The 12317-nt window shown below is 34.7% G+C and overlaps 1 long non-coding RNA gene across 1 annotated transcript in view; it reads right to left on the bottom strand.

Moving 5' to 3' along the window:
• Window positions 1–413: 413 nt before the first annotated feature.
• The window catches only part of LOC310724078, a 108059-nt gene continuing 96155 nt past the window's right edge, over window positions 414–12317 (bottom strand). Inside the window, exons 7-8 of the long non-coding RNA XR_014532898.1 lie at window positions 2609–2657; window positions 414–2526 (exon numbers count right to left, since the gene is read on the bottom strand). This is a non-coding gene — a long non-coding RNA (uncharacterized lncRNA). The remainder of the gene's footprint in view (window positions 2527–2608; window positions 2658–12317) is intronic.

Here is a 12317-nt window from a genome sequence, read left to right as displayed (position 1 = left end):
TTTTTATATCAGTTATCCTTTACTTTTTTTAAGTGAAGTTTTAAACCATTGTTACATTAGTTACTTGAATAGACCCATACATTTAATAATGATAAAAAAAAAATAATAAAAGATAAAAATCCATTAAGTTACTGTGGAGAATTAAACTAGAGAACCATGAAGCTGGATTTAGACTGTAATTAATATATACAGTTTTTGACAGTGGCTAGGGCCTTCATTTAGTCTGAACAGTTTTACACTTGTGTCCATCAGTAAACAATTTATAATGTCAACAATGATGAAACTATAAATAAATGGACATTTGGTGTCTCCCAGAGAGATGGAGGAAACCCTGAGAGGAACCAAACTCAAAAGGGAAGCCATTATCATCTGGGTGACACCAAATCACTCATTTTGGAAAAAATAATTAATTATTTTTTTTTTTTTTTGTATGATTTACGATGCTAAAAATGTATAGGTGTCTTTTACTTTATTCTGTAAGACTGTATAAAAATAGATGGAATGAATAAAAGATTTTATAGTATAAACATTTAGTGTTTTAAACCAAGAATGGCTTTTTTTTTATCACTATTTTTACTGTAATACTTGCACAGATTAACAAATCATCTGTGATTGCATCCATTATTAATTAGCAGTAATTGTGCTTACATTCCTTACAGCGTATTTTACAGGTGCTTTTTTTTTTGCCGAACGGCCAAGACAAGAAGAGACACAAGAGTTTGCCAGGAGACAGGAGTGTTGTATTTATGCATGTGATGCGTTGTATGAATTCTCAATTGAGAACTTTAAGTGGATTAAAACAAGCAGGAAGACTGAAAACTGACTGGACTGCATGGAGAGTTAAAGTGTTTTAAAGCTTTTATCCATGATGTAGTGTTGTGACTGAGGAAACCAAAAGTGCCACTGGCTATACATAGTACTCTGGTCCATTTGTTGATTGTCCTCATTTTTCTCTTTTTTCCGCTTTTTGTTTATCTATGCCTTCTGTCATATTCTTTTCCATAAACGGTCTCAATTATTCCCTATAAATCTCCTTTAATCCCCGTAGGCAGTTACATCTTTGGAAAATAACTCCAAACACACTGTCATTTTGTGATAATTAGGCCAAAACAATTTAAAACCCAGAAGAATTTTTTGTCCTCAAATGAAAAGTTTCTGTTTTTGGGGGAGGTTTTGCAGACAGCACTGTCTCTTGGGCCAGTTTGAGATATTGCCTCTCTAAGGTGGGATTTACTAGTGACGTCTCATTTCAAAGAAATTCCCCATTCATTTGGTTTTAGTAAAGCTTTTATCAGGAGTGTCTTCAATACCTGTCTTATGTTTGAAATCGTATATTCTGGGAAATAAACACAAAAGAAATGTGTGGTAATTAGGCCAAAACATCAAAAAAATGGGCTGTTCTATTCTCCTGAAGGTTTCCTATGATAGTTTTCTGGATAATTTTCAAAACCCTGATAGAGAAGTGCCATTTCCACCCTTTCCCAAGACTCTTAATAAGTCTGGAAAATTCTTTCCATGTGTACGGCCTGTGTTAGGTGAGAGATGTACCGATGACTTTTGACTTGGACACTGCACCAGACTCTGGAGCTTAGCCTGGCCCAAGTAAAAGGATTTATTTTCTTGTTCCTGTGCTTGTTTATAGCATTCAAACAATACCGAATAGCCAGGAGAAATATTGAAGGGGAGCTCTAGACATGCAGGCTCAGGCATTTATTTATTTTTCCCATTCTTTTCTTTATCTCTGTCTTTAACACACATGCTTACACAGAAAACTAATAACATGGGTCTGACCCACAGTCTGGGTGCAATCCCACTTGTCAGAATCTCTACAATCTCAACCAATCACTGGTTTGTCTCAGTTATCAGGAATACATTTGAAAAAAAAAAAGAAAATTAAACAATATCAAGCTAGGAGTAGTTAATCCATACTGAATGAAAAAAAAAATGTTTTGAGAGTAAAACATACTAGTTTGCCATGTTAGGGAGAACTAAAACTAAATCCATGATGGATCTAGAAATGTTGCTGCTTTTCAGACATTGTTATTGCCAAAGTATGAAACATTGACCAGCATTTAAATACATTTCTGAATAGTGCAAAACTGTAAATAGATTTGAAATGAGATAGATTTATTTATGCATTTAAATTTATAGAACTTATTTGTTAATATGCAAACTAGATTATGTACACAATTATGCACTTATTTCTACTATAACATCATATTTTGGGAAAAGAAAAGTTCTATTTGATATTGCACTCCAAATGGTATATGAATTAAGTGTAAACTATTGTAAAAAGAAACCTATCAAGACTTGATTAAATAAGGTGCTTTTACATTTTATTCTGTAATAATATTTTTACCAACCTCATTATCATCTCATTTTGTGCAATCAGGCAACGATCACTCTAAATACTTACAACATTTTGGTAAAGAACACTGTCATACTGTTAAGAGACATCTGGAGACCTTTTCTCTAAACCCGTTGCTGTCCCACACCCTGGTTCCATCATCCAAACCCATAAAGCAGCTGAAATTAATTGAAGAGGAATCTCAAGACTTTGGCACATACACGAAAAAGGCATATTAAGTGTAGATAATGAGTAGCACACCTTATTGGAAAAGATGTGATGCCCTCGGGGGTTGAGCTTGAGACGCAGGCTATCCATAAACCAGGAGTAGGAGAGGAAAAAGTGCCATGACAAAAAAAAAAAAAAGGTCAGATAAGATTTTTTTGTTTCACTGCAATGTAAAAATTAAAAGAATAGAATAGAATAGAATAAAATAGAATAGAATAGAATAGAATGAAGAAAATAGAATTTAATGTAGATTGAAAAATCCATAAAGATCAAACAAAAGAAAAGGTAAAACAATAGAAAACAAAAAGGTAAACATTGAAGAGAAGAGCAGGGCAGTTGAAAAGTAAGGAAATAGAATATAATAGGATAAAACCAAATATTGAGGAAACTCTAAAAGTAAAAAAAAAATTATTCTACTTGAATACAATAAAAAAAAAGAATGGATTAGAGCTGTACTAATTAAATGAGAAAGAAATAGAAAGGAAGAAAACAAAAGAGAAGACATTAGAGACAAGAAGTTGGGAAGATGAACAACTGAAAAACAGCCACACAGAACAAATAGAATAGAATAGAATAGAATAGAATAGAATAGAATAGAATAGAATAGAATAGAATAGAATAGAATAGAACTCCAATTCCAAAAATGAGTCGAATGTAAACTGTAAATTAAAACAGAATGCAATGATTGCAAATTGAATAAACCTGTATCAGATACAAATTAGTAAATATAAAACATATGATATGCATTGATACTAAGGGAATGCACCATTTTAAAGAAATAATAAGGTAAGTTTAAATTTGATGACTGCAACACTTTTGGGACATGACCACATTTTACCACAATGTATCATCCACTACTTTAACAAATAACTGGGAGCTTAAGTGGGGACTTAGGAGTCCAGTTGCTGGAGGTTTTGGAGAAAAAATGCTCCAATTTGTGTCTGATACAGGATTGTAGCTGATCAACAATATGTGAGGCCTTCTTTAAAACAAACATCACCTGGAAGGAAGCATTTGTTGCTCTTAAACCTGTATATGCCTTTCACCACTGATGGTTTCTTTCCAGATGTGAAAACTCCCTATTCCACAGGCACAAATGCACTCCCATACCACCAGAGATGCAGCCTTTTGAAGTGCTGATAACAAGCTTAATGGATCTTGGGGTTTTTTGTCTAAAGAAAGCCACTTCCATGGATTTCAAAAATAATTTTGACTTGTCTGACCACAGAATGAGCTTTGGCCTAGAGAAGTTGGCAGTATGTCTGGATCATGTTCACATATAGCTGCTTCTTTACATAATAGAGCTTTAAATTGCTGTTTTTACAGACAGTGATTTCTGGAGGTGTTTCTGAGCCAATGTAGTGATTTCCATTACAAAACCTTATCTGTGTTTAAAGCAGTGCCACCTGAGTGCCTGAAGATCTGAAGATCACGGGCATCCACTGCTGAATTTAACCCTTGCCCCTTAAGTTTCTTCAGATTCTCAGAATATTTTGATAATATTATGTACTGTAGATGATGAAATATTTAAAGTCGTTGCAATTTCATGTTGATGAACATTATTCTAAAATTGAAATTTGTAGACGCAGATTTTGTAGATTGGTGGACCTCTGCCAATCTTTACTTCTGAGAGACTTCCCTTCTATAAGATACTCCTTTTATAGACAAATCATGTTACTGTACTGACCCATTGGCGATTAACCTAATTAGTTGGAAAATGTTTCTTGAGTAATTTTTTTTTTTTGAGTAAAATTTACATTTGTAGCTTTTTGTTGCCACCCAACTTTTTTAAGACGTGTTAAGGAAATAAAATTTTTAATTACCTTTTTTTCCCCTTAAAATAAACAGTTTAAACATTTGATATGTTTTCTATGTGCTATTGTGAATAAAATATGGGTTTATCAGATTTTTTAATGATTGCATTTTGTTTTATTTATATTTAACTTTTTTCCCAACTTTTTAGAATTGGGGTTGTGAAATAGAATAGAAATCAGACTGGAAATGAGCGAAAAGGATGAGAAGAACGGATGAAGAGTCCATGCTCAGTGGTATTAATATGTTTGAGTTCAAGGCAGAGAGTAAATGTCACACACGGCACTCCCAATTCTTTAAGGCAATTTTTCTACAGTAGAGGAAGCACACTAATCCTGCTGACACACCTAGAGAAGGTCAAAGTTGGTCAGCGAGCCAAGAAATACTCTATCAAAGTTTCCTTTCTCGGCCACTGCCGCCCGTATAAATGGTGGAATTAGTGTATTGATTTGAGAAGGCACCGTCCAGCAATCACTCCCCCCCCCCGGTTTTGACAACATGATTTTATCCTAGTTTTGCTGTATGATTACGCGTTGTATTTGAGTTATTCTCCAAGAATCGCAAGTGACAGGCACAATTTGCTCAATAAAAGAAGCCAGTCGAGGATGCAATCAGACACTGAGGATCAGTTTCAGTGCATGGAGAGGAGACTGCAACGGCTGCAAAGTAAACTCAGTCATCAATACGGCTCTAAAATCTCAACAATTCATCATTTATTTCTGGGATTTTATGTGAAGAGCTGCAGGACATTATTATACATCAGTTATTTTTTGTAGAATATGGCTTAGAAAGACTCTATGTTTGAGACTTTTATTTTCTTATAGTTTGTAAGTTATAAAAAAATATTCTATTTATTTTTATTCTATTAATATATAAATATTACATCAGTCGTCCAAGAACCGATATTTATTCTCAACACGGGTAAATGTAATTATATGCAATCATTTAAATAAATTTTGAGAAACCTGTCATATAGCTATCACATAAATGTTTTGCCAGCGTTCCACGGTATAAACATAAAAGTGTATGGACAAAATGTACATTACATTATTTGCTATATTTTAAAACATGCCAAATTATTGTATAAAAGAAAAATAATCAGCATTTAGTTGATAACATTAAATCTGCAATAGTAACTCCCATCATGGGTTGTGTCTATAGACTTACATAGAAATACTCACATAGCTTAAATTTTGTATGTGCAAGTCAGATGAGGTAAGAAGCTTAATCTAGCCTTAACCATCTTAACCTACAATACTGCATATTTAAGGTTGGATCGTCTAGAACACAAAGAACCCCTTAAAAAGTTCAAAAGAAAAACCCTTTTTTTAAAAGCACAAAAAAATATGACCTTCTATGATATGTTGCATTTTAATAATTAGAAAATGGGTTTCTCAAAGGTTCTTTGGAAAATGTAGGATTATTAGCTTTGCAAAGGTTCATACTTTAATAATAAACACTACTGTTAGAACTGGTCCTCAAGGACTAAAGATACGGACTAACGATTTTTCTTTCCTAAACGTATAACATGGGGACAGGTAATGTACTGTATACTTCAACATAGTGCAAAGTAGATTACCATTAAATAGCTAGAATTTCTTTTTTAAGAAAAGAGTAATTTTAAATCTGAAAAATTACAGATTTCATCATCATTTTATTGCAATAAATAGGACATTTGAAAAGTAAATTTTGTGCTAGCAATAATGTCCAACTGCATGCACACACACACACACACACACACACACACACACACACACACACACACACACACACACACACACACACCACACACACACACATTCCTGTTTTAAAAAAAAAAAAAAATCACTTTTTTTGCACTATAGAAATACATATTCTCAGAGCCCCAGCAGCGTCTGGCCATGGGAAAAGCAATATTGCCTCCAAGCGCTGATTGATGTACTCCCTCCGTTTATAATCTCATTTGGAATGGCTTTCTCTCTTCCTACTGTATGTCTGTCACTTTGCTGCTTGTATTTCATTACGCTAGATTGATACTCTCCAGTAAACAAAATCTCAGAGTGCCAAAAAAAATGCCTTAAGCCTTTATAATAGCACTCATTAATGCTGGTTTATGGTTATGTCTATCAATATAGCACCATTTCATAAATATCTGACAGACACTATAAGCTCAAATCTGGCTCGAGAGACCTGTCAGGCTGGGGTAAAGCGGATGCAGCTATGGCCATGCGACTCGTCAATAATCGATAAAATATTTTTCACCTTTTTCACAGTAATTTGTTTTTATTTTCCAGTCTTAGAAATGAAAGTTGTCTCATTTAAATCAAGATTCAGATTAGAATTCTGAAAAGACACAGAAACACTCACACCAGGATTATGATCTTTCTGTAAAGTGACACATGACAGGGCAAAATGGGGTTATCGGTGAGAGTGGTGTGAGTCCGGGGGCAACGGTTCAAATGGTCTAAGTCATTTTTCTTTTCGTTCTTTCAATTTAGAGAAAGAAAGAGAGAAGAAGAGAGAAAGCTGGTAACAGTATTAACTGTGCATTCTTTCTGTGCTATCCTTTGCCATTATATCCTCAGGAACACATGCTTGAGGAACAAATACAAGCTTAATAGCATGGAAGCAGCAGATATTTAGTTGTATTTTGTGTTGTTAAAAATGTCATTCTCAGCTGGAGGACTGGAAGAGTGCTTAAAAAAAAAAGGTTTTACCACATACTGTCATGTCACGCACCTTTTTTTCAGGGGAAAATTACTATGCTTTTAGTTTAGGAGTGTCACAGTCATTTTTGGTAATATGTCATCAGGTAGGTTATTACCTGTCAAATGTAATTAATTGCTAATTGCTAATTATAATGTCAAAGAGAAAATAATGTAAACAATTTCTATTTTAGCAAAGAAAATGTTTTTCCATTTGAATAAGCAGAAACTTAGCGATCAAGATTCATGTAAACTAATTTGCCTGTAGTTTAGAGGCAAACTCGTTTTTACTGTGTACTGTGTACTACTGTGTATAGTAGAAATGACAATAAAAGCCTCTTGACTTGACGCTTTTATTGTCATTTTTACTATACACAGAAGTACACAGTACACAGTAAAAACGAGACAATGGTTCTCCAGAACCCTGGTGCTACACTAAACAACAACATAGAGCTACAACGCAACACAAAACTACATAAAGTGCATCAAGTGCAACCTGGTGCAAACAGTGCAGACAAAAAAACAGTACAGACAGACAACACAAGACAACACACAAAACCAAGACCGCGCCGACCAGTAAACCTACTGTATACTTTGGTTATACGTTACTTTGAACACTCAAGTGTGTGTGTGTGTGTGTGTGTGTGTGTGTGTGTGTGTGTGTGTGTGTGTGTGTGTGTGTGTGTGTGAGAGAGAGAGAGAGAGAGAGAGAGAGAGAGAGAGAGAGAGAGAGAGAGAGAGAGAGAGAGAGAGAGAGAGACAGACATTAAATGCTTGTTCACCAGTGTAGGTTATTTGTTTATTAACCTTTCCCAAAGGCTTGTTGGTGTATAAGTTATCCATTTGGTGACCGTTACTATTTTAGAATAGATTAAATAAATCTGTTAGGGGAATTTTTTTTTTTTTTAAAGTAGTTATATTTCCTTTTTTTCCCATTATATGATTGTGCAACTTACACTTTGATGGTTCTCTCCTGTCTGTCCTCTTAAACCTCTCTGTTTCTAGAGATTCCCCATTCAGCAAATCTAATATAGGAACCATGTGACACCCTTTCCAGAGTAATTCCTCATGCAGGTGGGTGAGCCGAAAGAGGAAAGTACAGTGTGTTCGGCTGAGCATCGGGTTTATGATGGTGACAAAACTATAGTCACATGGCCCTGCTTTTTCACATTTTGAATGATGGTGAGTTCGAGAGAAAAACATAGAGAAGGAAAGAAGGAGAGATAATGACATAGATTCATTTGTTAATGTTCAGGAATTGGTTCATTTTCAGGCAAGATCAGTCGCTTATATGGAGTGCATCCGGAAAGTAGTCACAGCCATTCAATTTGTCGTACAGCCTTATTCCTGGATTTAATTTATTCTTTTCCCCAAAATTCTACAAACAGTATCCCATAATGCCAACGTAAAAGAAGTTTGTTTGCAATCTTTGCAAATCTATTATACATAAAAAATAAAAATAAAAATCACATGTACATAAGTATTTACATCCTTTGCCATGATACACAAAATTGAGCTTAGGTCCTGTTTCCACTGATCACCATTGAGACTTGATTGGAGTCCATCTGTGGTAAATTTAGCTGATTGGACATGATTTGGAAAGGCACACTTGTCTATATTAGGTCTCACAGTTAACAGTGCATGTCAGAGTAAAAAGCAAGCCATTAAGTCCAAGGAACTGTCTGTAGACCTTTGAGACAGGATTGTATTGACGCACAGACCTGGGGAATGGTACAGAAAAATTTCTGCAGCTTTGAGCACAATGGCCTCCATCATTTTGTAAATGGAATATGTTTGGAAACACCAGGACTCTTCCTAGAGTGGGCCGCCTGTCCAAACTAAGCAATTGTGGGAGAAGGGCCTTAGTCAGGGAAGTGACCAAGAACCCAATGGTGAATCTAATAGAACTCCAGTGTTTCTCTCTGGAGAGAGGAGAACCTTCTAGAAGAACAACCATCTCTGTAGCACTCCACCAATCAGGCCTGTAGGTAAAAGTACACATGACAGCCAGCCTGGAATTTGCCAAAAGGTACCTGAAGGACTCTCAGACCATGAGAAACAAAGATTGAACACTTTGGCCTGAATGCCATGTATCATGACTTGAGGAAACCAGGCACCACTAATCATCCGGCCAATACCATCTCTACAGTGAAGCATACAGTTGAAAGCATCATGCTCTGGGGATGGTTTTCAGAAACAGGGAGACTTGTCAGAATCGAGGGAACGATGAATGCACAAAGACATGTTTAATGAAAACCTGCATTTTGCACCTCAGTCCTTCCAATAGGACAATGACCCTAACAATCCTTAATCTATTTTGTAATAAGGCTGTAACATAAAAAATGTGGGGAAAAGTGAAATGCTGTGAATACTTTTCGGATGCACTGTAGGCTCTCAGGTCAGTAATATACACAAGAGTGGCAAGGAACTATAATGAATATATATTCGGTGCCATCAAGATTAAGAGGGGTTCCTTTTTGAGTCTGGTTCTTCTCAAGGTTTCTTCTTTATACAGTCTCAATGATTTTATTTATTTTTTTGCTACTGACTTGCTCATTAGAAATTAAATTATTAGGAACAATCTTTTAGGCATTAAACTTATATATTTCAACTTTACAACCTCTTTATCTCTGTAAAGCTACTTTGGGACATTGCCCATTTTTCAAAGTGCTATACAAATAAAACTCAACTAAATTAAAATACAAATAGAAAACTAATTAGATTGGATGGTTCCTTGAAGCTTGAAATTTAAAATAACAATTTCCATAAAATTATGAGTTGGATATTATAGTGCTGAATGTATTATTTTTGTATTTTGTAGTTTTCGATTATTTATTCTAAATTAAACCTTTTAAGGAAATCAAATCGAACACACTGATATTTTTATTTATATGATAAAATGTAATATACATCAATATACTTTTAATATACCGTAACATACATAAATACCTACATACATGCACAGCCACTTTTATTAAACCTACAATTATACAGAAGTTTTAAACTAAATACAGAAAACAATTAAAGCTGTGGCAGCCTCCTTATGTCACATATAGAAAATCAAACCCCTATCGACATGTTTGACTCATTAATGTGCGCCAGCATTTAGAACTATTATAAACATCCTGTCTCCACGTTTCACTACGTATACCAACTGCCACACAGATGATCAATATGCTATTCAACAGCCTGAAAATGTCGCTTAGAAAATCCATATGAGCTCCAGTAGTGATTGAAAATAAATAGTTGATTGTGCCATGCTGAGTGTTGTGGTAATTTTTTCTTTGTTTCACCCAACATGGACAACACAAGGTATGTGATGTCCGGGTCAGTACAGACTCAAATACCAAACAGCTGCTTGATTTGATGTTGGACAATTCACTGTCATTTTCCTTAATGTAAAAATAGGGATGTTAAATCGTATATTCAATGCAATGAAAACAGGGAAAAGGTCAATATTATGCATTTGAACAGCTGATACAGTAGGCAAATGTTAAATTATCAGAACAGTAAAAGACTTTGATAAGTATCTTTTAAAAATGTCTATATAAACATATACAGGATGATGGAAAATAGTCAAGAAATACGACACAAGCAAAACATTGTGTTCGTGAAATATCTGTTTTAGCTTTAATTTCCATTTCAGAAAAATGTGACAGAGTCATGAATGACTTATGCTTCCTAGGCCCAACATAAAAAAAATAAAAAAAAATAAAAAAATTGGGAGGCAAAATTGTGGAAAATAATTAGATTAAATTTCTGTATACCAACATCTCTGGCAGCAACCTTTTTCACAAAAACAAAGAGAGATATAAAAATGGGTGTAACTGATGTTATGGTGATGTTTTCTGGTGGGAGCTTTAATGTAGTATGTGGAGTGTAGTTCATATATTTTATGATATTAACTTCAGAAATTTTTTTGGCGATTTCCTAAACATGAAAGTGTATGACAAACAGGAAAAAAAAAAGATCGAAGAAAAGATTTCAAAATCGAATCATTTCATCTTCTGAATAACATTACAAATCTTCTGGTAAACTTTACAAATAAATTAGATTAGCTTAGATTCAACTTTATTGTCATTGTGCAAAGTACAAATCAAATGAAATGCAGTTAGCATCTATCCAGAAGTGAATAAGTGCTTATTTACAATAAATAGCAGTAAGATAAATAGAGTATGAGGTCATATGTACAGGGGTGAAGGTGAATAATATACAGAAGGTGCAGTATACAATAATATATGATATATAGTAATATACAATATACTGTGCAAAGATTATGCATTGATATACATGTCAGAAGACAATAACATGATAATTAATTACTATATACATACTATATACATATACTATATATTTAGTATATACAGAATAAATATGGGTGGAATATACAGTAGTGCAATCATAAACGTGAGTTATGGATGGTGCAAAAATGTAAAGTGGATAAGCAGTGCAAAATACACAGAAAACAGAAAATAAAGCAGTGCAAAATACACAGAATGTGAAAATGCGGTATGTATTGTTAACATTGTATGATGATCAGCTGTTCAGTGCAGTAACAGCCACAGGAAAAAAGCTATACTTCAGGCTCTGAGGCACCTGTAGCGTCTACTTAATGGGAGCAGGATAAATAGTCCATGGTTAGGGAGAGTGGTCCCTAGTCCTTAGCTCTGTGTTCTGTTATGTAGCTTTATGTTGTTTTATCTTGTTTTATGTAGCACCAAGATTATGAAGGAACATTGTTTCATTTCACTGTGTACTGCGTCAGCTATATATATGGTTGAAATGACAATAAAAGATTCTTGACTTTTGATAATGCTTCTCACCTTTTGCAGACAGCGTTTCTTGTGAATGACCTCCAAGGTGGGAAGCTGAGTGCCAATGATTCGTTGCGCAGTTTTCACCACCCAATGAAGGGCTTTACGGTCCAAAGCAGTTGCTGTTCCATTTTAAGATGCAGTTAGTGAGATGCTTTCAGTGGCACAGCGGTACCTTTTAAGTCTCCTCAGAAATAAAATGGCGCTGTTGTGCATTCCTGATCAGGATAGAAGAGTTCAAAGACCAGGTGAGATCCTCAGAGATGTGAACTCTAAGAAACAAAGCTGGGTACACGCTCCACAGCAGCTCATTTGATGTAAATGGGAGAGTGAGTGTGATTGCCAGCTCATCTAATATCCCCAATGAATTAATCTTCTTTGTGTTGAGTTCCAGGTTATTGTCCTCACACCATGCTACTAGGTGCTGTAGCT

The sequence above is a fragment of the Silurus aristotelis genome, assembly GCF_946808225.1.
Source record: "Silurus aristotelis genome assembly, chromosome: 3".
NCBI lineage: Eukaryota > Metazoa > Chordata > Actinopteri > Siluriformes > Siluridae > Silurus > Silurus aristotelis.
Note: the sequence above shows the minus strand (reverse complement) of the source record. Positions and strands in the feature narration are given on the sequence as shown.